We start from the raw sequence: 26,559 nt of genomic DNA, 5'->3' as shown, positions 1-26,559 counted from the left end.
TGGCACTCTCTTGGCTCACTGCAACCTCTGCCTCCTTGGTTCAAGTGATTCTCTTGCCTCAACCTCTGGAGTGGCAGGATTGCAGGCATGTGCCACCACACCCAGCTAACTTTGTATTTTTAGTAGAGACAGGGTTTCTCCATGTTGGTCAGACTGGCCTCGACTTCCTGACCTCAGGTGATTCACCTGCCTCGGTCTCCAAAAGTGCTGGGATTACAGACATGAGCCACTGTGTCTGACCTATTGTTGCTTTTTCTTTTGGTGTCATATTTAAGCCTCTAGTACCTAATCTAAGGTCATGAAGATTTACTCATATGCTAACTTCTAAGAGTTGTATGATTTAAGCTTTATATTTAGTTTACCAAACTATTTTGAGTTAATTTTTGTATGTGCTCTAGGCAGGAGTCAACATCATTTTTTTGTATGTGATTCAAATACACATTTGTCCCAACATCATTTGTCGAAATGACTACTCTTTCCCATTCACTAGTTTGGCACTGTATTTGAAAATCAAATGGCTAGATACACATACAGATTTATTTCAAGACCCTCAGTTCTATTCCATTGATCTGTATGCCTATCCTCATGCCAGTACCATATTGTTTTAATCACTGAGCTTTGTAGTAAGTTTGGAAGTTGAAAAGTGGGAGTCCTCTAACTTTGTTCTTTTTTTCCAAGATTGTTTTGGCTATTCAGGGCTCCTTGCAATTCCATAAGATTTTGAAAATTAACATGTCAATTTCTACAAAGGGGTCATATGAATTTTTATAGATATTGCATGAAATCTGTAAATAATTTTGGAAACTATTGATATCTTAAAAAATATTAAATCTTCTATTTCATAAACAGAATATATTTCTATTCATTTATTTATTTCAGCTATATTTTATAATTTATATTGTACATGTCTTTGACTGTTTTGGTTATAGTTATTCCTAGTTATTTTATTCTTTTGAATAAAAATTCTTTTGATTATTGTCAATGATATTGTTTTCTTAATTTCCTTTTCACAGTTTGTTGCTATGAACAAACAACTGATTTTTGTTTGTTGATCACATACTCAGTAACTTTGCTGCATTAATTTACTAAATCTAGTAGTTTTGTGAATTGTTTAGGATTTTTCTATATGCAGCATATTATTTTCCTAAGATTGTCATAAGAAAACACCACAAACTGAATGGCTTAAAGCAACAAATTTGTTGTATCAGAGTTCTTGAGACTAGAAACATAAAATCAGTGGCCAACAAGGCTATGCCTTCTCAAGGCACTAGGAGAGAATCTCCCTATGCCTCTTGCTAGCCTCTGGTAGTTGCTAGAAATTGTCATGTCTTGGTTTTTGGTAGCATAATTCCAATTCCTGCTTCCAACTTTGAATGCCTGTATTCCTTCTGTATTCCTTTCTTCTTATAATGATAATGGCCATTGGATTAAGGCCATGCTAATTCAGGATGACCTTATATAAATGAATTACATCTACAAAGACTCTTTCCAAATAAGGTCATGCTCTAATGTTCTGAGTAAACACAAACACAAACTATTCACCTTAGTAGAGTCTGTCCTTTGGACTGCAAAAATTCACATACAGCCCATATGCAGAATACATTCACTCCATCCCAACACCACAAAAATGGATAAGCCACTCCAGGGCCAACTCTAAATCTCAAATATCTAAACATCAAATCAGGAAAACCCCCATGTTTCATCATTTAAATCATCTACATTATGGGTGGCTGAGACTCTGAGTATGGTACATCCAGGGACAAAATTCCTCTCTACTGACAGACATGTGAAACTAGAAAAAAAGTTATGTGCTTCTAAAGTACAACAGTGGACGAGGCACAGGATAGACATTTCCATTCTGAAGGGGAGAAAGTGGTAGGAACAAAGGTGTTACTGGTCTAAAGCAAGTTTACAACCCAGCAGGGCCACATCTATTAGCCTCTAAAATTTGAGAGGAATCTACTGTGGCTTGGGGTTCTGCCCTCTTATCCTCCCAGGATAGCAGTCGTCCAGGGTGGTGGCTCTGCTGTGTTGGTTCTCCTGGATAACAGTCCCAGTATCTTTCCCGAATAGGCTGTATCAGCCCTTGCCTCTCAGAGAATTCTTCATCCCTGACTTCTGGAATCCTTTCTTTGCCTTCTGGCCTTCGTATCCATGTCTCTGTCCTCAGAGTCATTCTAACTTCATTTTGTCCCATTTCGGTTCCTGTCAGCCGAAGTTGGCAGTCTTTCTGCTGGTAAAAAAATTCTCAAAACCTTTTCAGTTTTCCAAGGATGTCAACTAAATCCTCATTATTCAGACTATATGGGTGTACAGGCTCTAAATCAAATGGTTATAGATACTAACCACATTTGATTGTATATACTTTGTTTACACTGTCTTTTGGAGAATTATTAAAATGCAATAAAAATTGTACACCACTCATGCCTGTAATCTTAGCACTTTGGGAGGCTGAGGCGGGTGGATCATGAGGTCAAGGGATTGAGACCATCTTGGCCAACAAGATGAAACTTGTCTCTACTAAAAATACAAAAATTAGCTGGGCGTGGTGGCGTGCGCCAGCTACGTGGGAGGCTGAGGCAGGAGAATTACTTGAACCCAGGAGGTGGAGGTTGCAGTGAGCCGAGATCACGCCACTGCACTCCAGCATGGCGCCTGGTGACAGAGCAAGATTCTGTCTCCAAAAAAAAAAAAAAAATGTACACTATTATTTAAAAATAATTTAAAAATATATCCTTACAGCAAAACCTAGTATTTGATTAAATAATTGGGTACTGTACTCTAGCCAAATTGATACAGGTTAAAATTCACCATCCCATACAGCATCATATCATCTGCAAAGAGAGATGGTTTTATATCCTCCTTTCCAATTTGGATGTTTTTAAATTTCTATTTATTTTCTAATTTCTCTGGCTAGAACTTCCAGTAAAATGTTGACTAGTAGGCATCCTTTTCCTTTTTCCGATCTTAAAAGGAAAGCTTTCAGTCTTCACTAGTGAGCAAGATGTTAGCTGTGGGTTTTTAATGAACACACTTCATATTTAGAAAGCCCCCTTCCAAGTTGTCTGAGCCTTTTTTACATGAGAAGATGTTAGGTTTTGCCAAATAATTTTTCACATAAATTGATATTATCATGTGCTTTTCCACTTACGTCCTCTTAGTGCACTATATTTCACAGTTTGATTCTCTTAGGTTAAAACGCTCTTGCATTCCTGGGATTACCCACTTGGTTATATTGTAAAATCTTTTTCATATGTTCTTTGATTTTATTTGTTAGTATTTTGTTTAGGACATTTGATTTTATGTTTTTAAGATATATAGATTTATAATTTTATTTTCTTTTGCTATTGTTATCTTACATATCTAGCCTTAAAAAATTAGTTAGAAAACGTTCCCTTCTTCTTTTGGAAATTATTTAAAAATTTTAGTTATTTTTTCTTTAGATATTTGTTATAAATTATCAGTTAAGTCAGTTGGTCCATCCTGGACTTTCCGTTCTATTTTTTTTAATTGATTCCATCTATTTATATGTTATAGATTTGTTCAGATATTGTATGTCTTCTTGAGTCACCTTTGATAGTCTGTGTGTTCCTAGAAAATTGTCAATTTCATCTAGGATATCTATTTTATGGCACACTTTTTTATTCATAGTGTTTCTTTATAGTCCTTTTTATTTCTGTAAGGTCACTAGTAATATATCCAGCTTTATACCAGATTTTAATTCTTTTTCTTTCTTTTCTTTGTCAGTTTAGCTAAAGGATTATAAATTTTGTTGCTCTTTTCAAGGAAACAACTTTTGTTTTTCTTGATTCTATTCATTTCCTGCTGTCTTTTGTCACCTTTCTCTAAACTTTATTACCTTCTGCTACCTTTAAGTTTAGTTTGTTTCTTTTCCTTGCTAGTTCCTTAAATCGAAGAGTTAGGTTATTCATTGAGATCTTCTTTTTTTAATGCAGGCATTTATCATTTCTTCTGAACACTGCTTTCAAAGCATCTCATAATTTTGTGGCTTTTGTAGTTAGGTGTGCAGGAGGGAATGGCACTCAACGATCTTTTTTCCTCCCCCTTTGTTCAGTGTTACAATGTTACAGGATTTCTTAGGGGCTGCTTCGCCAGCTGGAAATCTCTGTGGCCACTGGGACCTCTGGGCCTCACTCGGACTGCTGGGATCACTCCCCCGGCTTGGCCAGCAGGTTCCACTCAGTTTGTGCCCGGGCCTCGGTCCCATGTCTGCCGCAGGCTCTGTGCTCGGTCTGTGGCTGCACCAGGCAGCTGTGACCAGCTTCCGCCCTGGGCCCTGGCATCTGGGAGAGGGGAATGTGGTGGCACCCAAAAACTCAGAAATGCCAGCAACGGCGGAGCCCCTAAGGGTCGTATAGCTCTTGCCGGAGAAATCCTGAGGGCTGAGCTCCAGGAAAAGCTATAGCTGGCTGGGCGGTGTGACTCATGCCTGTGATTGCAGCACTTTGGGAGGCCAAGGGGGCGAGTCACGAGGTCAAGAGATGGAGACCATCTTGGCCAACACGGTGAAACACCCTCTACTAAAAATACAAAAATTAGCTGGGCTTGGTGGCGGGTGCCTGTAATCCCAGCTGCTCACGAGGCTGAGGCAGGAGAATCGCTTGAAGGTGGAGGTTGCAGTGAGCCAAGATCGCACCACAGCACTGCAGCCTGGGCGACAGAGTGAGGCTTCATCTCAAAAAAAGAAGAAAAGAAAAGAAAAGAAAAGAAGGAAAGGAAAGGAAAGGAAAAAGAAAAGAAAGGAAAGGAAAGGAAAGGACAAAAAGAAAAGAAAAGAAAAGAGAAGAAAAGAAAAGAGAAGAAAAGAAAAAAGAAAAGAAAGAAGAAAAGAAAAGAGAAAAGAAAAGAAAAAGGAAAGGAAAGGGAAGGGGAGGGGAGGGAAGGAGAGGGGAGGGTAGGGGAGGGGGAGGGAGAGGGGGGAGGGGAGAAGGGGGAGGGGGAGGGGAGGGAAGGGAAGAAGGGGAGGGGAGGGGAGGGAAAAGAAAAGAAAAATGTTACAGCTCTCACATTCCTGCTGCCCACAGCTCAGCGAACGGGGCGTGCGTTACAGCTCTTTTGGGGCTTGCCGTTTGGTCCGTCACCTTCACCAGGTTTTCTTATTTCTTTGTATGGTTTTGCCTTCTGCCTAAAGTCCTTTTATTTCAAGTGTAAGGGCTTCCTTTAGAGCTCCTTAGGTCTATTGGTAACAAACCTCTCTTCCGTATACGTGAGAATGTCCTTTTTTCTTAGTATCTACTCATTTTTCTTCATTTTTTTTCTTGTTTCTCACACTGGTTGATTGCAGTTGTGCTGTCTGGGTTTACTGATTCTCTGTTCTGCCTGCTCTGATCTGCTGTTGAACCCCCGTAATGATTTTATGTTCCTTTCAGTGACTGTGTACTTCCTGCTAGCACTGAGTCTAGAGAGCAGGCAGATAAGTAGGTTCAGTGTGTTCTTAGGTCTTTTCTGATATGCCTCTTTCCATAAGCATTCGTGTGGTTTTCTATATTGTCCAGTATATGTGGGCACTTTTGAATGCTTTAATTTCATAAACTGTCTCCCCAGCTTAGGTAATTTTATATTTTAACTGTAATCTTCTGCCTCTGAGAGATACAGGTTTTCAGTCAACTTGTGTTTGAACAGTGCTCACCACTTACTTTTCTACAGTTAGTGTCAAGCTGGGGAAAACAGAAATGAGCACCTTTCCATCGTCAGATTTTCAACCTCTGGACATGTCAGAATGAATAGACATAGTAGCTTTTTTTCTTTTTCTTTTTCTTTTTAGACAAAATCTCACTCCATCTCCCAGGCTGAATGGAGAGCAGTGGAGTGATCTTGGCTCAATGCAAACTCCACCTCCCAGGTTCAAGCAATTCTTGTGCCTCAGACTCCCAAGTAGCTGGGACTACAGGCATCTGGCACCATGCCTTGCTAATTTTTTTCATTTTTAGTAGAGACAGGATTTTGCCATGTTGACCAGGCTGGTCCTGAACTCCTGAGCTCAGGCAATCTGCTGGCCTGATCCTCAAAAAGTGCCCAGGATTACAGGTGTGGGCCACTGCACCCGGCTTAACCACAGCAATTTTTAAATAAGATATGTTCTGCTCCATCTGGAAGCAGAGGCTGGGGCCCACATTGAGAATTCTGCCTGCAGTCTTCCATATCATCATCAAGCTTGAGAGTGGTGGCGCTATGATAAGCAGAAATGCTATAAAGCCTTCCTACTATTTTTATGTTACTGCTTGCTTTGTTCAGTATTTGCCTATTTGTTGTATATATTTGACTGTTTTCCAGAATGTTGACAAAGTTAATTCTGACAGCTTCTATGTGTTTTCCAGTGCTTCAGTGAGAAGAATAGGTGTTCGGAGCTTCCTACATGCTACCATCAAATTTTCATCATAACCCTATGAAATAAATAACAATATATATTTTGAAAAATCAGAAAGTTTTGTCAACGTGAGCGAAATAAGCTAGCCAAGGTAATAATTTTGGTAGTTCTTAAGGACAAGGAAAATAAACAATCTTATATTGTAAGTATGTTATTTCACAATATAAAATCAAACTGTTATTTAAAAAGTCTTAAAATTAAGAAAGTTATTAAAATTTGAACTCATATTTCTGAAGAATAAATGAATTGAGTTAGACTTTTCTTTTTAGATAGGTCCCATTCCTCCTGAAAAATTCTATAAAGTTTTCACTAAGCAAAAATTTATCTTTGAAACTTTTATTGTATTTCTGTGAATCATCCCAAATTTGAGAACAATTTTGCTGTTTTGCTATTGTATTTGTTTTTTCTATTGGTTCGGCCTCTCTATTTTACTCTTTTTTGGTTATTTGTCTTTGACTGTTGGTATAAGAGAAAAGATATTTTTATTGCCTTTAAAAACAGACTGAAAGGCACTACAAACATTTTCATGCTCATCACTATTACAAACCTCACATTACAAAAGTTGCCTCCAACATAACCGTAATGAAGAGGAGCAAATACCTGCTTATAGCTTATTTCTGAAGAAAGATTTTCTATAATAATAAACAGTGGTCATACATGACTTTTAAATATGAATTATTTACAGCTGTCCCTCAATATACATGGGAGTGCCAAAATTCTCCACACGAACCAAAATCCACTGATATTCAAGTCCCTTATATAAAATAATGTATTTATATATAACCTATGCACATCCTCCTTATACTTTATATTATCTCTAGCTTACTTGTAATACCTAATGCAATGTAAATGATATGTAAATAGCTGTTATACTGTATTTTTTTAGGAAATAATAACAAGAAAAAGGAGTCTGCATATGTTCAGTACAGAAACAATCATACATTTTGGACAAAAATTTTCAATTCACAGTTGGTTGAATCCACACTTGTAGAATATGAAAGACTGATTATATTTGTTATATACCTATTGCTTCTAAAAATGAGATTGAAATAATATTTAGCAAATGCAACTGTGTATTTTACTATGAATAATCAACAATGCTCAAACCACTATACTCCAGTCTTGCCAAGAGAGCAAGACCATATCTCTAAAAAAAATAAATAAAATAAACAACAATAAAAATTTACTGTAAAAGAAGCCACTCGGGACAGCGCAAAAGACACTGAATTAAATAATCATTTGTATAAACATGTAATTTCTATGTGTGTTATTTTATACAATTTCTATTTCAAAATTATTAGTTTACAATTTCTATTTCAAAGGGCTAAAAGAAAGAGAAAACACCCCTCAGGGACTGCACTGTGATAGGCTGTTTGAGTGTTTTTCAGTTTAAGTGATTGTGAACTCATGTCAGTACTTGCAGTTCACAGGCAATCTTAATTTTTTAAAGTTTCAAACACAGTGGTTTCAAATGAAATAGGAATAATAATGTGGCTTTACCTTAAATACTATTATAAGCAATAATAAAATTGTTGACAGAATGTAATGATGGCTCTACCTCTTCCATGAAATGGAATACTATAATACACATTTTGAATTTGGTGTCAATCTGAATTATTATCTGGAGAAGTAATTTCTGTTAACATGTGAATTAGCTTTATTTACCATAACCATCTCAACTAATGGAGTTTTAATAATTAGAAATAAACACTTTTTGATTCTTGCTGATTATTATGAAGTATTTTTTTCAAAATGCAAATATTTTAGGTATTATGTATCATTACATTTTCTAATTGTTAATCTTCCCAAATACTGTTTTTATTGTATAGTTTTACTGATATACAAATAAGGGTTGTGAATTCAATTTATTCTAGCATTGGTTCAATTTTCAGTTAGTTTCTTGCACTAATTAGATACGACACTAGATTTATTTCTGTTGCTTGTTCTTTTACCTGTTTCTTTTCCTTTCATTCTTAACTCTTAACTGCAATTTAGCAGAAAATGTTGACCTATTTTATCTAATCACTTTGTTTACATTTCCTTGATTAAGAGATACGACGTAAATTGACTATAATTAACATCTCCTTATAATTTCTGGCTGGTTATTCTATAATTGACTCTAAAATCTTAAGGTAAAAACTCACTTCTAGATGAAATCTGTTATAAATTTTTGACATCTTCCTTATCAATAAACATCTAGACTCCTTTCTCAAACTTCTCTTTTATCTCCAAGGTTTGTGTCATTTAGTTATTGAAGATATACACAAAATTTTCAATATGGATTGGTCTAAGCAGCTCATCACTGGTACTAGGGACTTAAGTGTTCCCCTCTCCTCCAAACTTCCTTATATATTCTGAAATGGTTTTGCTCTGTGTCCCCACCCAAATCTCATCTCAAATTATAATCCTTGCATACCTAGGGAGGAGGTGATTGGATCGTGGGAGGGGGTTTCCCACATGCTGCTCTTGTGATAGTGAGTGATTTCTCATGAGATCTGATGGTTTCATAAGGCAGTTTTCCCTGTTCTTGCTTGTGCTTCTCTCTCCTCCATTCAGGTGAAGAAGGGCTTGCTTCCCCTTCACCTTCTGCCATGATTGCAAGTTTTCTGAGGCCTCCTCAGCCATGGCAAGCTGTGAGTCAATTAAACCTCTTTCTTTTATACATTACCCAGTCTCAGATAATTCTGCATAGTATTGTGAGAATGAAATAATACATATATATTCAGCAAATGGGAAAAAGAAAAGCTTGTTTACTTGATCTCAATATTACCTACTGGTAAGATAATATTCCTCTATGCTTCAGAAGTTGATATTAATCTCATCTGTTGGGAAGCTAAGCACAGTTATAAAAAGAAATACACTGCTGATTGTCTCTGCTTATGTAGAGAAAACAGTGTCCTTGCTTAAATGGAATATTGTGATGGGATTATGATCTCTCAGAAAGTCATGAAAGCTTAATTCTATACCAAGCCCTGAGGAACCAGTTAGCTGGAGACTGACTCTTTGCACACATAACCTAATATCTGTCTTATTATCAGAATCCCAGAACCATGCAAATGGGCCCAGCACAGCAACCCTGCAGATTCAGTCAATTATTCCCAAACAGACCATCCAATTGTCTAAAAAATACCAACTTTTGTAATAGCTCAATCTCATTGCTCCTCTGTATAGATCAGGTACTGTGTTTGTCTCTTCTTCTTTTCATTATAAGAATACAAGTCTCTACTGCCTCCCTTAAGATTCACACTCACTGCCACCATCTGCCACAGTTTGACCAATGCACTTTTCTCTTGCTTATTCTGATAGTGTCTGCCCCTCATAGCATAATCCTCATTGTTATGATTTCCTTTGTTTTCCCAAACTTGGTATTGCCCAGGATTACAAGAGATGGAATGCAAATGTGTTCTTTCTAAAGAAAGAAGTGGAAGTAAAAGAAACAATTATTAGAGTGAATCAGCAACCAACAGAATGGGAAAAATTTTTGTAACAAGGGTTAATATCAAGAATCTATGAAGAACTAAAACAGATTTACAAGAAAAAAACAAAGAAACCCATCCAAAAGTGGATGAAGGATATGAACAGACACTTTTTAAAAGAAGATATATATGAGGACAACAAACATGAAAAAAATGCTCATCATCACTGGTCATTAGAGAAATGCAAATCAAAACTACATTGAGATACCATTGAACGCCAGTTAGAATGGTGATCATTAAAAAACCTGGAGATAACAGATGCTGGAGAGGATGTGGAGAAATAGGAACACTTTTTCAAGGTTGGTGGGAGTGTAAATTAGTTCAACCATTGTGGAAGACAGTGTGGTGATTCCTCAAGGACCTGGAAATAGAAATTCCATTTGACCCAGCAATCCCATTACTGGTACATATCCAGTGGATTATAAAGTGTTCTATTAAAAGGACGCATACACACGAACATTCATTGCAGCACTGTTTACAATAGCAAAGACTTGGAACCAACCCAAATGCCCATCGATGACAGACTGGACAGGGAAAATGTGGCACATATGCACCATGGAATACTATGCATCTATAAAAAACAATGAGTTCGTGTCCTTTGTAGGGACATGGATGAACCAGGAAACCATCATTCTCAGCAAACTGACACAAGAAAAGAAAATCAAACACCGCATTTTCTCACTCATAGGCGGGTGTAGCATCACACAATGGGGGATCTGTGGGGGGGAACTAGCAGGGGGACAGTGGTGGGTGGGGAGTTGGGGAGGGATAACATGGGGAGAAATGCCAGATATAGGTAATGGGGTGGAAGGTAGTGACCCACATTGCCATGTATGTACCAATGAAACAATCTTGCATGTTCTTCACATGTACACCAAAACCTAAAACGAAATTATGTATATACACATACACACACACACACATACACATACACATACACATACACATACGTATACATATACATAAGAGGTGGAAGTAGGGAGATTGGAAGAAAAAATCTCATCTTGCTAAAGATAGAGGAAGCCTTTTAAATTATTCTCAGATATCTTCATAATAACTAGCACTTAATAAAAAATAAATTTATCATGTCCTATTATTAAAAAAATGGACATACTGAAGAAGTTGGAAGTAGGCCACTATAGCCTGTTTTCTTTCTTCAGTTATTGATATAGTTTGGATTTGTGCCCTACCCAAAGCCCATGTTTTATTTTAGTCCCCAGTGTTAGAAATGGGGCCTTATGGGAAGTGACGATCTGGGGAGTGGATTTTTCATGAATGGTTTAGTACTATCCCCTTGGTGCTGTTCTGAAAATAGCAAGTGAGTTCTAACAAGATATGGCTGTTTAAAAGTGTGTGGCACCTCCCCGCTCATAATTTTCTCTTGCTCCTCTTTTGACCATGTGTTGTGCCTACTCCCCCTTCAACTACTGTCATGATTTCAAGTTTCCTGAGGCCTCCCCAGAAGCCGAGCCAGCATCATGCTTCCTATATGGCCTGCAGAACTGTAAGCCAGTTCAAACTCTTCTTTATAAATCCCCCAATCTTAGGTATTTCTTTATAGCAATACAAGAGACTTGTATTTTTATAATGTTATCACATTTGTAAATCACATTGGTACTTGGGATACCACAAAGAAGCAGACTAACAAGTTCAGGGTATGTTAGAGGATCCATTTGGAAACCTTCAGCACCTTAGCCATGATCTCATGAAAGCCTCAATAGTGAGTTTTCTGATATCATTTCATTATTGAGTGTTTTTAAACTTGCAACTCTGTCTCCTGCAGTCCAAGTAAGTCACCATGCTACGATGATACTATGGAAACGATGATCTGAATGTTTCACTTTATTTCAGGGATAAGAAGTGAAAGTAATTTTTTCTACAGGAAGTATTATATTAATAAATATTTGTAGATTAAATAAATAAATGAGTAAATGGATATTGCATCATTTACTCTTCCACTGATACTTTCTTGTATTAATTCAAACAATATATTTCATACTTAGCAAAAAATCAGGAAGTTCTTAGGAGTAATTAATACAAGATTTTAGCACCACAGCTATGTATGAATAGTGAGAGCTAATAAGTGCTCCAATTTCTTTAAAAGATGAAATTTCAATATTATGGTGGTATCACTACTTTATATCTTTCATTTTGTCCTTGAAAGAACAGATTGCTAATCTCTGGTCAAAATTAGTACTGATTGTGTTGGATATTTGACCTGAGTGATAAAAAGCTAATTTTCTTCTGTTCAATATTTATCATTTTCAAATATATGTTTATTATGTGAACAACATTACTTCAGATAAGAGATATTCTAAAACAAAGAAAAATTTGAAGTGAGTTTTTTAAAAACAAAAAAATTATGTCTGAAACAGCTCTGATCATGATCAGAAACTACTGTGTCTCATCTTCACAAGGTGCTTGGAGAAAGATATCTATTCATAATGCTTAGTGATTTATTTTAGTTTAATGAACAGGACCTGAATCCAAACATTAATATTGTATTCTTTAAAAGTAAAACACAGTACCTATCTGGTATTGTATTGATTTAAATTTTCAGTTCACACATTATAATTTAATGCATCACTTGTTTATGTCTTCTTTCTCCTACTAAGTTATTGTAAAGTGTTTACTGATTAACAGAAGATGGAATAACTTGATGAAATGATAAAGTAAAGGTTATGGAGAATATCAGGACAAAGCAAGTCCTTGAAGAAGAAGGTTTAGATAGGGAAAACATGAATCATTTAGAATTCCAGGCAAAGGACAATAGTGCTTGCAGTGTATACCACTCTGCAGAGCAAAGTGTTATACAAAAATCAGCAGATTATTATTCATTCATTTATACCTCATCTATTCAACAGGCATTCGTGGAATGTATACTACGTTCTAGGCACTGTGCTAAGCCTTTGGGATACAGAATAAAATAATACACTGTTATCTACAGTTGTCTCCAAACAATTCCACTGTGGGTATGACATATGTGTAACATATTTAATATAAACCTGCATTATGCATTAAATCCTCACAGACTATGGGAGTTCATTCATAATGCAGGCTATTGTTGAACAGATGCTGTAAACAAATGATGTAAAGCTAAGTGAGGAAGCACTGACAGCATTTGTGACTTACTGAGCCATTTAAAATGAGCAATGAGCCAAAGCAGAAGTCCTACAGAGAAACAATCAATAATGAACACGTTATCATGCGTATTTCCCTAAGACAAGCGTAATAATCATGTGACATTCACTTTTGTTACTAAATAATTTTATAGAGCCCTTTCCCTCCTCCTCATGGACTCTATCATACCTATTTCTGGAACAAAATAGAGAGATCTCAACTGCTATTAACACCATAACTCTGTTAGACTTCAGCTGCTCAGTATATTTTTCAGAATCCGTCGGTTCATTTAAACCTTCAGAGGGAAAATGGCAATTGAGCATGAGTTTTACATTAAAGAAATATTGCATCAAGCAGAAGCAATGTGGCATTCTACTAGTTCATCCATTGTGCTGTATCTTGAAAACTTACAATAGATAAATAAATAAATACCATGTCTTCTCTCCCACCTTGGTTTCCTATCCCTATCAGACCAGTAACATAATTTTTTATATTGTTAAAGGAATTATTTTTATACCCTCTTAAAATGGACCATTTAAAAATGTTACTATATATTTTTATCCTGCTATCCTTGATTTTTACTATTCACTGTTATCTTTCTCTAGTGTTTTCTTAATATTATTCTGTAGGAAAGTTACATCTATTCAATAAATAGTGGTGTCATAAAATTTAACTGCATTCACTAGGTGAAAAAGCTAAAATAAAAAGAAAATAATAGTGCAGGTTATTCTGGCCACCTAGTTACTTATAGGGATTTTCTTTCATGTTAACCATTAAATAAAAAATATAAGTCCAGTATCCCTCAGACAGCCAAAGCTCCCTTATGCCCTTTATAAATTGATAACCAAATCCAGGGTGTAGCATATCTCAGTGATTAAAGAAATATATGAGTGTATTTTAGATTGTGAAACTATTTAATAATTGTTGAAGTTGGGTGATGAGTACATTGGGCTTCATTGTATTATTCTCTGAATATAGGTTTGAAATTTTCCATTCTACAAATTAAAATAGAGAATAAAAATTTATACATGTTCATATGGTCCTCAAAAAATAAATGATTATCATTTCAAAATCTGGAGAAAAATTAAATTTTTAAATCCTACATATGCCCTGAAACAAGTCATCCATGTCATTTACTTACCTCTTGAAAAAATATGGTATGTTCCACAGTTGAAGTAAATAGTTGCTTTAGTCATTTTTTACGCATCAATTTGGTTAGACTGTAGTGTTCACTTATTCTACCAAACACGAATCTTAGGTATAGCTGTGAAAATATCTTGTAGATATAATTAATATCTATAGTACATTGACTTAATAAAGAAGATTATAACAGATAATCTGAAAAAATACCTGATCAGTTAAAAGTCATTTAAGAACAGTAATGAAGTTTCCGTGAGAAAGAAGAAATTCTGCCTGTATATTGCAGTCAGCTCATCCCAAGAGTTTCAACCTGCATTTCCTGATGACCTGCTACACAGATTTTAGAGCTTTCTAGCTGGTTCCCACATGAGTAAACCGATTCCATAATATGTATATGTGTACACATATATGTATACAATATATGTATTATATATATTATATACACAATATATAATATATAATACATATATTGTATTATATGTATTATATACACAATATTTAATATATATAATACATATATTGTGTATATGATATGTAATATATATAGTGTATATGTGTGCATATAGGTGTGTATATATAAATATAAATATGTGTGTATATATAATAGATATAGTGTATATATGTGTATGTATATATATATATATATATATGTAATATATATGTTCACACAGCTGAGACTATGTCATGCATGAAGTCAGACTGTAAAGTCTTATATGGGTTATCATCAAGCACTTTTAAATAACGCAGCATTTCTTTGAATATTTCCTTAAATCTGCCATGCATTGCGTAATGTTTTTTGTATACAAATGATTTCCACAGTTTAAGTGCATGATGAAATTTAATAATCATCCAGCTAGAAAATGAAAAGAAGAAAGAAAGAAAAGAAAGAAAAGAAAGAAAAGAAAGAAAGAAAAGAAAGAAAGAAAAGAAAAGAAAAAAAAAGAAAAGAAAAGAAGAAAAGAAAAGAAGAAAAGAAAAGAAAAGAAAAGAAAGGAGGGAAGAAAGATCGATCTAGCAACAGAAATCTGAATTTTCAAACCATTTAACTTTTAAAATAAGTGTTTCTAATCTTTAGTAGTGATTAGGTGATATATAGGTAATTAGAAATTTATATACAGGGTTTATGTTTATGCCATTATGTTTTAATATTCAGTATCTAAGTATCTATTACCTTAATGCTTAATATCATGATTAAGCCAGGATGAATCTTGTTGGAGCAGAAGGAGGAAACATATCTGATATTACCAACAAATGTTGAAAATTTATATGACTTGAGCTCACTTTATCTCATTTGACTGATTATAAGAAATGAAATACCATCTTCACTTTAGCAGTTTAACTCCTGAGGATAAAACTCATCATGGTTCACTCCGCACTGCCCAATTTCAAAGAAAACTTTCACATATTCATGGAGATCTCTTTTCAGCATTTGGAGGCATTAAATAAAATTTTAAAATAATAAAATATATTTTTATCACATATGGCAATTGGTATCTCTAAGGACCTGTAGGCCAACATACTGTCTTCTATTAACTAGGAACCTGATTGTAGTAGACTCAAGAAATAAAAGTCATTCGCTCTGTTGGCCATTGATTTTACTCTATCTAGGCGATTTTTCATCATTTTCTCTTGGGGCTTACTCTACAATATGCTTCCAAACTCTGGAAAAGACAAGGATAAGTCACATTACCTTTTACACCTCATTAGCTTTAACAACTACATAGCTAGCACTTAACACAAACACTGTCTTACCTGCTGTTCTGTTCCTCACTATATTGCTTTCCTGCTGCTTTTACAGGTGGCATTTAAGCAGTGCTGTTCTGAGGTATATCATCATTACTACATCATTGTCACAGACTTGGCACAAATCTGGGAACAAAAGCCACCTTGAAAATAATTACAATAAAAATACAAAGAGTTTATATACCACAAACTAAAAAAAAACGAAAACAAAACAAAAAACAAAAAGAACACCAACATTTATGACTATCAATATTTTCCAAAACTTTAAGAAAAAATTACTATTGCCTTGTGTTTACTTGCATTACTTCACTGATAAACAATTTCATGCAAAACTGAACACATTTGTTAATACAGTAATATTCTCTTTGTTCCTTTATAAAGATAGAATATGCCACTATCATAACTAATATAGTTATGATGATGTTTTGCTCCACTTTCATATAATATCTGTAGGTAATTGTTTAAATTTCTGACACTGCTTAGTGGTAACCTATAACAGTTATCTCTTGTTGAAAAAAATTTGCAGTGCCTGTTTTTAGGGTCAGAGTCAAGAAGTGTGAAACCAGACATTTAATTTGTAAGTAGAAAAATAGATGCAAGGCAAAATGGAGGTCAACTCTAGAAGAAGAATAAGAACAACAACAACAACAAACAACAAAATAAATACAGTAAAAGAAAATATTGAGGTTTTGGCCAACATGGATGACTAGAATCAACTAGCATGCACCATTCCCATGGAGAGAAATGGAAGGGGTGAGTAAATACAACACCTTCAACTGAAACATCCAGATGCATGCATAGGGACTCATCCAGGAAACAACTCAACTCACATAGAAAGTAATAAAACAAGGCAGGATGACAGTTCACTTGGGAGTGACACAGCGCCAGGGGAGCCTAGGAAAGTAGTGAATGAGTGGGTAACTGCAGAGATTCATGCTTCTCCCAAGGATCTTTGCGACTCTTGAGTCAGGAGATTCCATTATGAACCCACTCTACCGGGGCCTTCAGCCTGACATAAAGAGCTATGTGGAGTCTCCACAGAGCAGCCACTCAGGCACATGTGGAGCCCAGGGAGCTGTATTACCCAAGCTTCCCAGTAAAACTGACTGTAACTTCTGCAAAGTGGGAGGTTGGACCCCTATACATACCCCTAGGAAAAGGGCTTAATCTAGAAAGCTGAGCAACAATGGTCTGTTGCTCTCACTTCTGAAACCCCTTGCAGGATAAGACCCACTGGCTTGGGAATCTAGCCAACCACTAGTAGCAGTGTTGCACGTCCCTGAGATGGAGTTCTCAGAGAGAGGGGTAGACAGCCATCTTTGTTGTTGCATTTGTTGCATAGACTTACCTGTTTTTGCTTTTGGGCTCCAGGAAGTCTGAGGAACTAGAGACTGGAGTGGTCCCCCAGTATAGTTCATAACTCTATGAAGAAGTGGCCAGAATGTTTATTTAAAGGGATCACAGAGCTCATTTCTCTTAACTGTGTGGAATCTCTAGACCAGGGTCTACAGTCACCCCTGGTGGTGTTTTTCAGAGGAAAAACACTGACAGCAGTTCAAACCTCTCTGAGACAGAGCTCCAAGAGGGAGTCTTAGCCATTCTTGCCTTTGGGCTTTGGAAAGTCTGAGGCAACTAGAGGATAGAACGAACTCCCAGAACAGTATAACTGCTCTACAAAAAAGCAGCCAGGGCTGGACATGGTGGTTTATGATTATAAACCTAGCCCTTTGAGAGGTAGAGACAGGTGGGTCATGAAGTCAGGAGCCCAGAAGCAGATCCAGACCCCCAGCACAAAGAACCTATGTGACAGTCCATTTTCACACTGCTGAAAGGACATACCTGAGACTGGGTAATTTATAAAGGAAAAAGGTTTAATGGACTCACAGTTCCACATGGCTGGTGAGGCCTCACAATTATGGCAGAAGGCAAAAGGTACATCTTACATGGCAGCAGGCACAGAGACAATGAGAATCAAGAGAAAGGGAAATCCCTTATGAAACCATCATACCTCCTGAGACTTACTCACTACCATGAGAAAAGTATGGGGGAAACCACCCCCATGATTAAATGCCTTCCCACAACACATGGGAATGATGGGAGATAAAAGCCAAGATGAGATTTGGGTGAGGACAGAGAAAAAGCATAGCAATCTGCCCCTGCCCTTCCCAAATCTCATGTCCTCACATTTAAAAACCAATCATGCTTTCTCAACAGTCCCTCAAAGTTTTAATTTATTTTAGCATTAATTCAAAAGTCCACAGTCACAAGTCTGAACTGAGACAAGGCAAGTCTCTTCTGCCTATGAGCCTGTAAAATCCAAGGCAAGTTAGCTACTTTCTAGATACAATAGGAGTACAGGTATTGAGGATATTGAGTAAATACAGCCATTCCAAATGAGAGAAATTGGCCAATAAACAAATGAATAGAGCTAAAGGTCCCATGCAAGTTCAAAATTAATGGGGCAGTCAAATTTTAAAACTCCAAACTGATCTCCTTTGACTCCACGTCTCTTATTCAGGTCATGCTGATGCAAGAAGTGAATTCCCTTCATCTTTGGTAGCTATTCCTCTGCGATTTTGCAGGATTACAGATTCCCTGCTGGCTGTTTTCACAGGCTGGTATTGAGTATATGTGGTTTTTCCAGGTATAGGGTGCAAACTATCAGTGAACCTATCAATCATTCTGGGTTCTAGAGGACAGTGGCCATCTTCTCACAGCTCCACTAGGCAATGCCCCAGTGGGAATTCTGTGTGGGGGTTTCAACCCTACATTCCCCTTCCACACTGCTCTAGAAGAGGTTTTAGCATGGTTAGAGTGGCTGGGACACAGGGCACCAAGTTCCCAGGCTGCATGCTGAACACATTGGTGGGGCAGGAGGTGGGACAGGGGGGACCTGGGCCCAGACCATTTTCTCCAAGGTCTCTAGATGGGAGGGGCTGCCACAAAGGTCATTGATCTGCCCTGGAGACATTTTCCCCACTGTCTTGGTGATTAACATTTGGATCCTGGTTACTTACGCAAATTTCTGCAGCAGGCTTGAATTTCTTCCCAGAAAATGGGTTTTTCTTTATTCCATCACAGGCTGCAAATTTTTTGAACTTTTATGCTCTGTTTTCATTTTAAAACTGAATGCTCCACACAGCACCCAAGTCACCTCTTGAATGTTTTGTGGTTTAGGAACTTCTTACACCAGATACCCTAAATCATCTCCTTCAAGTTCAAAGTTCCACATATTTCTAGGGCAGATCAAAATGCTGTCAGTCTCTTTGCCAAAATAAATTAAGATTTACCTTTACATCAGTTACCAACAACTTCCTCATCTCTGTCTGAGACCACCTCTGCCTGGACTTCATTTTCTATTGTATGGTCTTTTAGGCTGACTGATGGTGCGGCGGATGCCATGTTAACCTCTGTAGCCTGCATGGATAATCCGGACGAGTTCCTGGAAAATCTAAAGTAACTGGAGAATGGAAGAAATTATCAACCCCTGTGGCTCCTACTTAACTTTGAGACATTCTCTATCTTTTTTTATTCCCATCTTAATTGATAAGGCCATTGGACTTTGTAAGGGACCTTACTCCACACCCTATGACCCAGGGTCAAAAAAAGGCCTCAAACTGTAACTTTCCACTGCCCACCCCAAACCTATAAAACCAACTTCTATCCCATTGCCCTTCACTGACTCCATTTTTGGTCTCAGCCTGCTTGCACCCAGGTGAATAAACAGCCATGTTGCTCACACAAAGCCTGTTTGGGGGGTCTCTTCATTTAGTGCCCACATGTTTTGACAATTGGTGCCAGAAACCTGGGATGGGGGAACTCCTATAGGAGAGCAAACCCTCATCCCTGTTCTCCTTGTACTTCCTCTGCAAAGAGACCTACCTATGACCTAGGCTCATCCTACCAGTCGGGGCATCCACTCACCATTTCTGAGAAAAGCAGCAAAGGAGAAAGGACTTACGGAGTACCTACATAAATTTATGAGTAACACTTAAACAAGGAACAACAAACTGCAGAAGCCTGCAGGAGGCCTCTGAGGAGGAGGGCCTCTCCATGCCTCATGTTCCGGTGCAGGGTGACCTCAGCTCTGTTACCATAAACGTTGTGCTCAGGGACTTAAAACCCCTTTGTAGCACTGTGACGTAGCCAGACTTGTAGTCTCCTTGTAAGGTCCGTGTTCCACCAGCTGTACGTAGATAATAAGCTAAAGATAACCACATGTTCTTGTTTTGTGAAACTCCCAAACTGCCACTGTTATCAATCCTTAGGATGACACACCAGTTCTAGCTCACTGACTCACTTCTGACTCACTGATTCACTCCACCATCACTACACCATCTCTCCACCCCTATCCTATAGATCAAAGTGATTATAATCAATAAATAGTGTGGATGTTCAGAGCTCAGGGACTTCACTGTCTCCTCCAGTAGTAAGTGATGGCCTCCTGGTCCCACATTCTCTCTTAATCTGTCTTTTTCTCATTCCTTTGTCACCACTGAACTTGAGTTACCCACGGGTGACGAAGGACTGGTTCCCTACAGCCATCCTCAGATGAAGTAAGTGGTTTGCTTCTAATCTGTTCTTTAGCCCTTCTCGCTACCTGTTAACCTCTTTCTCCTATCTGTGGGTGACGGAAGATCCACCAGGGAGTGTTGGCCAGCAAGAGGGTCCCGACCTGAAAGAGGGGGTGTGAAGAAATAAAGAGAGACAGAAAAGCTGGGGTCTGGAGGACTGAAAAGGGAATGCCTAAACAGCGAATTTATTTTTGTCCGGGGTCTCAATATATACCTTAAGATCATAGGTATTTAGGTGTTTACACAATCAACAACGGAAAGTTACAAAATATAAGATCACAAAAACAATCTTAAGCATGACATTCAAGGATCATAAAAGTGGGCAGGTGATATGCTTTATCTGTTTGTACCAAAACACACTTTTGTAAATAACAATACCTAAGAGTCACAAGCTAAGCCATAAAGTCATTATCTAGGGTTCAAGGCAGTCATGCGGATAAAGTTAAACTTCTTGAAAAACAAAGTCGTAAAGGTCATGCAGAGGCCTAGTGGAGACATAATGTCTGACAAAACCACATGACCCTTGCCCAAGCGTCATTGCAGTCAGAAGTAGAAGCTTTTGCAACATCAGTCATTTCTTAGTTCCTTCTTTCCCATAGCTCGACTGCGTCCAGCAGGAAACTGTGTTTGGGCTCAAGCTCACCGTCTGGCGAGGCCCACACATTAAGGGGACCTCTCACGGGAGTCCTCCCCACACCTATCAGTTTCATTTTCCTCTCTTTTTCAATGGAGACAAGAAAGACAGGACTTTCCATGAGGTTCATAACCGGACAAAATCCTACGTAGGTAACGGAACTGGGAAGATGGTCTTCCATCAATGACTGATCATTACGGAGATGTCTGCTCTGGTCACTCACTTACACTTATAGGTGACATATCAATGTGGGGGACGCTCCCTTTGACCACGTCACCCCAGGTTCAGACCAAGGTTGAGTCTGGGACATCTGCCAAGCTGCTTGGTCATGCACTCACTTTCTTTTTCTCCACTCCTCTTCTTAAACTGTGGACAATCTCCCACCCTCCATTCCTACCTTCTCTCCTTTAGCCTGTGTTCTGAAAAATCTCAAACCTCTCCAGCTACCACCTGACCTAAAACCTAAGCATCTTAGTTGCTCCTGCAATATCGCTTGACCACAGTATAAATTGGACTATGGCTTTAAATGGCCAGAAAACAGTATTTCTGATTTTTCTATCCTGCGGTATCTAGACATCTTTTGCCGTAAAATGGGCAAATGTTCTGAAATTCCCTACGTCCAGGAATTTTTGTACACACGAATCCCTCTCTAATCTCTGCTCCTTCTCTCCCTTCTGTCTGCCTCTTCTGCCTCTGCCGGCAGCCCAGAATCCTCTTTGCCCATCAACCCTTCTGACCTTTCTCCTCCCCGCCTGTCCGAACCAGGCCCTAATCCAGGACTTAACCACCACCTCTCCAGAGCCTTTCTCCTCTTCCTCTGCCCACAACCCACCTCCTTGTGCCCCTCCTGTCACTTCCCCACCTCATACCTGGTCCGGCTTACAGTTTGGTTCTGCAGCTACCTCCCCCACTGCTCCTCCAATTCCCCCTTCAAGAGGTGGCTGGAGCCAAAGGCATAGTTAGGGTGCACTTTTTTTTCTCTTTATCAGACCTTTCCCAAATCAGCCAACAGTTAGGTTTCTTTACATCAGATTCTCCAATACTTAACCCAGTCCTATAGTCTCACCTGGAGTGACTTAAGTGTCATCCTTACTACTACTCTAACTGCTGAAGAATGCTTAATATGCATTTCATTACCCAATCTGTCCCCAATATTAGGGAAAAACTTCAAAAATTAAAATATGACCCTCAAACCTCACAAAAGGAATGAATCAACCTCACCTTTAAGATATTTAATTACCAGGAAGAAGCTGCCAAGTGGTAGCATATTTCAGAAATATGGGTGCTTGTCTCTGCTGTAAGACAAACCCCAGCCACACCACTGGCTCACAAAGACTTCAAAGCACCCAGACTGCAGCATCCAGCCTCCCCTCCTGAACCTTTCTTCAAATATTGGAAACCTGGCCACTGGGCCAAGGAATGCCTGCAGTTAAGGATTTCTCTTAAGCCCTACCCCATCTGTGCAAGGACCCCATGGAAAGTTGGACTGTCCAATTCACATCACTGCTCCCAGAGCACCTGGAGCTCCAACTTGAAGCTCTCAGATCAAATCCTTCCCAGATCTCCTTGGCTTGGCAGCTGAAGACTGATGTTGCCCAAACATCTCCGAGGCCCCCTGGACCATCATGGATACCGAACTTTAGCACATTCTTGCAATGGAAGGTAAGTCCATCCCCTTCTTAATAAACACAGTGGCCGCCCACTCCACGCTGCCTTCTTTTCAAGGACCTGTCTCCTTGGGCTCCATAACTGTTGTGAGAAATGATGGCAAGGCCTCCAGGCCTCTCACAACTCCCCAAGTCTGGTGTCAATTAGGCCAGCACTCCTTGCCACATTCTTTTCTAATCATCCTCACTTATTCAGTTCCCCTGTTAGGCCAAGATATCCCAGCAAAATTGTCTGCCTCCTTAACTATTGCTGGGGTACAGTCACACCTCATTGCCATCCTCCTCCCCAAACCCATGCCTCCTTCAATAGCTCCCTTTATGCCCCCCTACCTTAACCCTAGGGTGCAGGACATCAGCTCTCCATCCCTTGCTACAAGACAGTCACCCCTCATCATGCCTTTAAAACCTAACCATCCTTACCCTGTCCATCTCCAGTAGCCCAACCCAAAACAGGATTTAAAAGGCCTAATTCTGTTATCACCTGTCTATTACAACCTGGCCTTTTAATTCACGCTCCTGCTTCTCAGCATCTATACTCAAAGGGATATCGTGTCTCCCCTTCCAGAGCCCAAATTACTTCCACTATCCTAGCTGTCCAAAAACCAGACAAATTCTACAGAGCATGCTGTACAGCTCTCCCACCAACTTCAGATCAGGTAAGCAGTCTCCCCTCCTTTTCCTTTAGAAAATAGGAGATAAGTCTTTCCTCCTCTCTCTCTCATTTCCTTCAAATCCCAAGGAGATAAGTCTCTCCCTCTTTCTCTCTCTTTCCTTTAAATCTTTCTCCTTCTAGTAGAGATGAAGAGACACTCTATCCATGCGGAGCTGGAGAAGACAGCTCTTTTCCTTTTGCTCAAAAACTCTGACATCAGTCATGGACTCAGGAAGACGAGACTCTTTCTTGGTGTCTTGTCAATCGCAGGGACACCTGATTAATCACTCACCCACATTACAGCCCAGGAATCAGTTTGGGTTGCCTACTGAAAACCCTGGGGGCTGCTCGCTCCTTCTTCTTGTCTCTACTCTGCTCCTTTTCTTAAAACCTATCTCCTTCACTATGGGCGATATTACTCCCTCTATTCCCCTATTTTACATCTTCATCTCTAGCCTGCAACCTAAAAACCTAAAATCTCTTCAGCTGGCATCTGTTCTAAAACCTAAATGTCTCTCTAACATGGCCTGGCCTCAATTCAAATGGCCAGAAAACTGCACTTTCGATGTTTCTTATGTAAGCCAGTCCGGCATTGCGTATGATGCCATCAATAAATTAAACCTGGCTGGACTGGCTGGACACTCTAACTGGGAGTCATGGCTTCTTCCAAATCCCTAGTCCTCTTGAAGCAGGAAAGGCAGCAAAACAGACCTCTCGAACAATGAACTGGAAAGGAGGGGCTGATTTATTTGGCCGGGATTAAGGCAGCATAGCTGCCTAACAGTCAAGCTGGAGCTCACAGAGAAATTCCCACCCTTTAAAGGCTTACAACTCTAGAAATTACATGTGAAAGGGACTTGGGCCATGGAGTAGGTATGGGGTATAGTGACTTAGGTGGGGGTTTGATCTTGTTTAAGTGAAAACAATGCCTTCCAGAAAGATTCCTCCACACCATGCCTGTGATCTATAGGAGGGGGATTAAGGTAGCACCAGGTCTGCCAGCCTTAACTTCTCCTATTTAAATGCAGCATTGAGGTTAACGTGGAGATGATCTTTGATGCTTAAGGGTGATTAAAGGCCTCTTCCCTCACTCTGAAACTATTTTTCTCCTTCTCTTATTTGGAGCCTGTGTTTTCCAATTAATTTCTCAATTCCTGCAAAATTGTATGCAAGCAATAATCAATCAATCAATATGACAAATGCAACAAATGCTGTCTCTAACAACCCCACAATATCACCCCTTGCCCTGAAATCTGTCAGCAGTCTAAATTCTTTCCGATTTTTAGTTTTCTGCACCACCCCCAATCCTGATATTCCACTGCCTTCCACTCTTCATTTCTTTTTCCTTTACATTACTAATATACTAGGACAGGAATGTAAGGTCTTTTAGGCTGACAGATGGTGCCATGGACTCCATGTTAACCTCTGTGACCTGCACACACACCAGATGAGTTCCTGGAAAATCTAAAGTAACTGGAGGACAGAAGAAATTATCAACCCCTGTAGCACCTACTTAACTTTGAGACATTCTCTATTGCTCCTTATTCTCGCCCTAATTGATAAAGCCATTGGACTTTGTAACCAACCTTGGTCAGCCTCCTAGGACTCCAAACCCCATGAACCCCTTCCAACTTACAAACCTATGACCCCCTCCCAGCTTGCAAAAAAACACCCTAAACTGTAACTTTCCACTGCCCACCCCAAACCTACAAAACCAACTCCTAACCCACTACGCTTGGCTGACACCTTTTTATGCCTCAGTCCACCTACCCCCAGGTAAATAAACAGCCATGTTGCTAACACGTAGCCTGTTTGGGGGAGTCTCTTCATTCAGCATGTGCATTTTAACATCTATATCATTATCAGCATTTTGATCACAGCCATTCCACAAGTCTCTAGGAAGTTCTAAAGTTTCCCACATTTTCCTGTCATCTTCTGAGCCTTCCAAACTGTTCCAATCATTGCCTGTTACTGCTTCCACAGTTTTGCTTATCTTTACAGCAATGTCCCACTCTCCCAGTACCAGTTTATTGTATTAGTTCATTTTCACACTGCTGATGAAGACATACCTGAGATTTGATAATTTATAAACAAAAAGAGGCTTAATGGACTCATGTTCCACCTGGCTGAGGAGGCCTCACAATTATGGCAGAGGGTGAAAGGCAGGTCTTACATGACAGCAGGCAGAGAGAATGAGAATCAAGTGAAAAGGGAAACACCTTATAAAATCATCAGATCTCATGAGACTTCAGCAAAGATTCTTAACCATGCTGAGTTGACTGAAATGACAGAAATAGAATTCAAACTATGGATAAGATTCCTCAAGGACCTAGAAATAGAAATACCATTTGACCCAGCAATCTCATTACTGGGTATATACCCAAAGAATTATAAATTGTTCTATTATAAAGACACAAGCACACGTGTGTTCATTGCCTCACTGTTTACAATAGCAAACACCTGGAACCAACCCAAATGTCCATCAGTGATAGAGTGGACAAAGAAAATGTGGCACATATACACCATGGAATACTATGCAGCCATAAAAAAACGATGAGTTCCTGTCCTTCATAGGGACATGGATGAATCTGGAAACCATCATTCTCGCAAACTGACACAGAACAGGAAACCAAACACAGCATGTTACCACTCATAGCCTGGTGTTGAACAATTAGAACACATGGGCACAGGGAGGGGAGCATCACACATTGTGGTCATTGGCAGGGGGCTAAGGGAGGGACAGCAGGGGGTGAGTAGGGTGGGGAGGGATAGCCAGGGGAGAAATACCAGATATAGGTGACGGGGAAATGAAGGCAGCAAACCACCTTGCCGCGTATGTACCTATGCAACAATCCTGCATGATCTGCACATGTAACCCAGAACCCAAAGTACAATAAAAAAAAAGAAGAAAAGAAAAGCCCAGGACCATATGGATTGACAGCTGAATTCTACCAGATGTATAAAGACAAGCTGGTACCATTCTTACTGAAACTATCCCAAAAAGTTGAGAAGTAGTGACTCCCTCCCAACTAATTCTATGATGTCAGCATCATCCCAATACCAAACCTGGCAATTTAAATCAATCAACTTAGCTTCCCCAGTAGGTGAAACACTTTGGTACTGTTTGCTCTTATTAGAAATTTAGATTGTATCACTTACAGTCTG

At 38.8% G+C, this 26,559-nt stretch overlaps 1 pseudogene; it reads left to right on the top strand.

Moving 5' to 3' along the window:
• Positions 1-23,152, top strand: part of LOC108288214 — a 74,194-nt pseudogene extending 51,042 nt beyond the window's left edge.
• The last annotated feature ends 3,407 nt before the right edge of the window (positions 23,153-26,559 follow it).

This window comes from Cebus imitator, unplaced genomic scaffold (assembly GCF_001604975.1).
Source record: "Cebus imitator isolate Cc_AM_T3 unplaced genomic scaffold, Cebus_imitator-1.0 Scaffold16, whole genome shotgun sequence".
Lineage (NCBI taxonomy): Eukaryota > Metazoa > Chordata > Mammalia > Primates > Cebidae > Cebus > Cebus imitator.
This window is presented reverse-complemented; position numbering and strand designations above follow the sequence as displayed.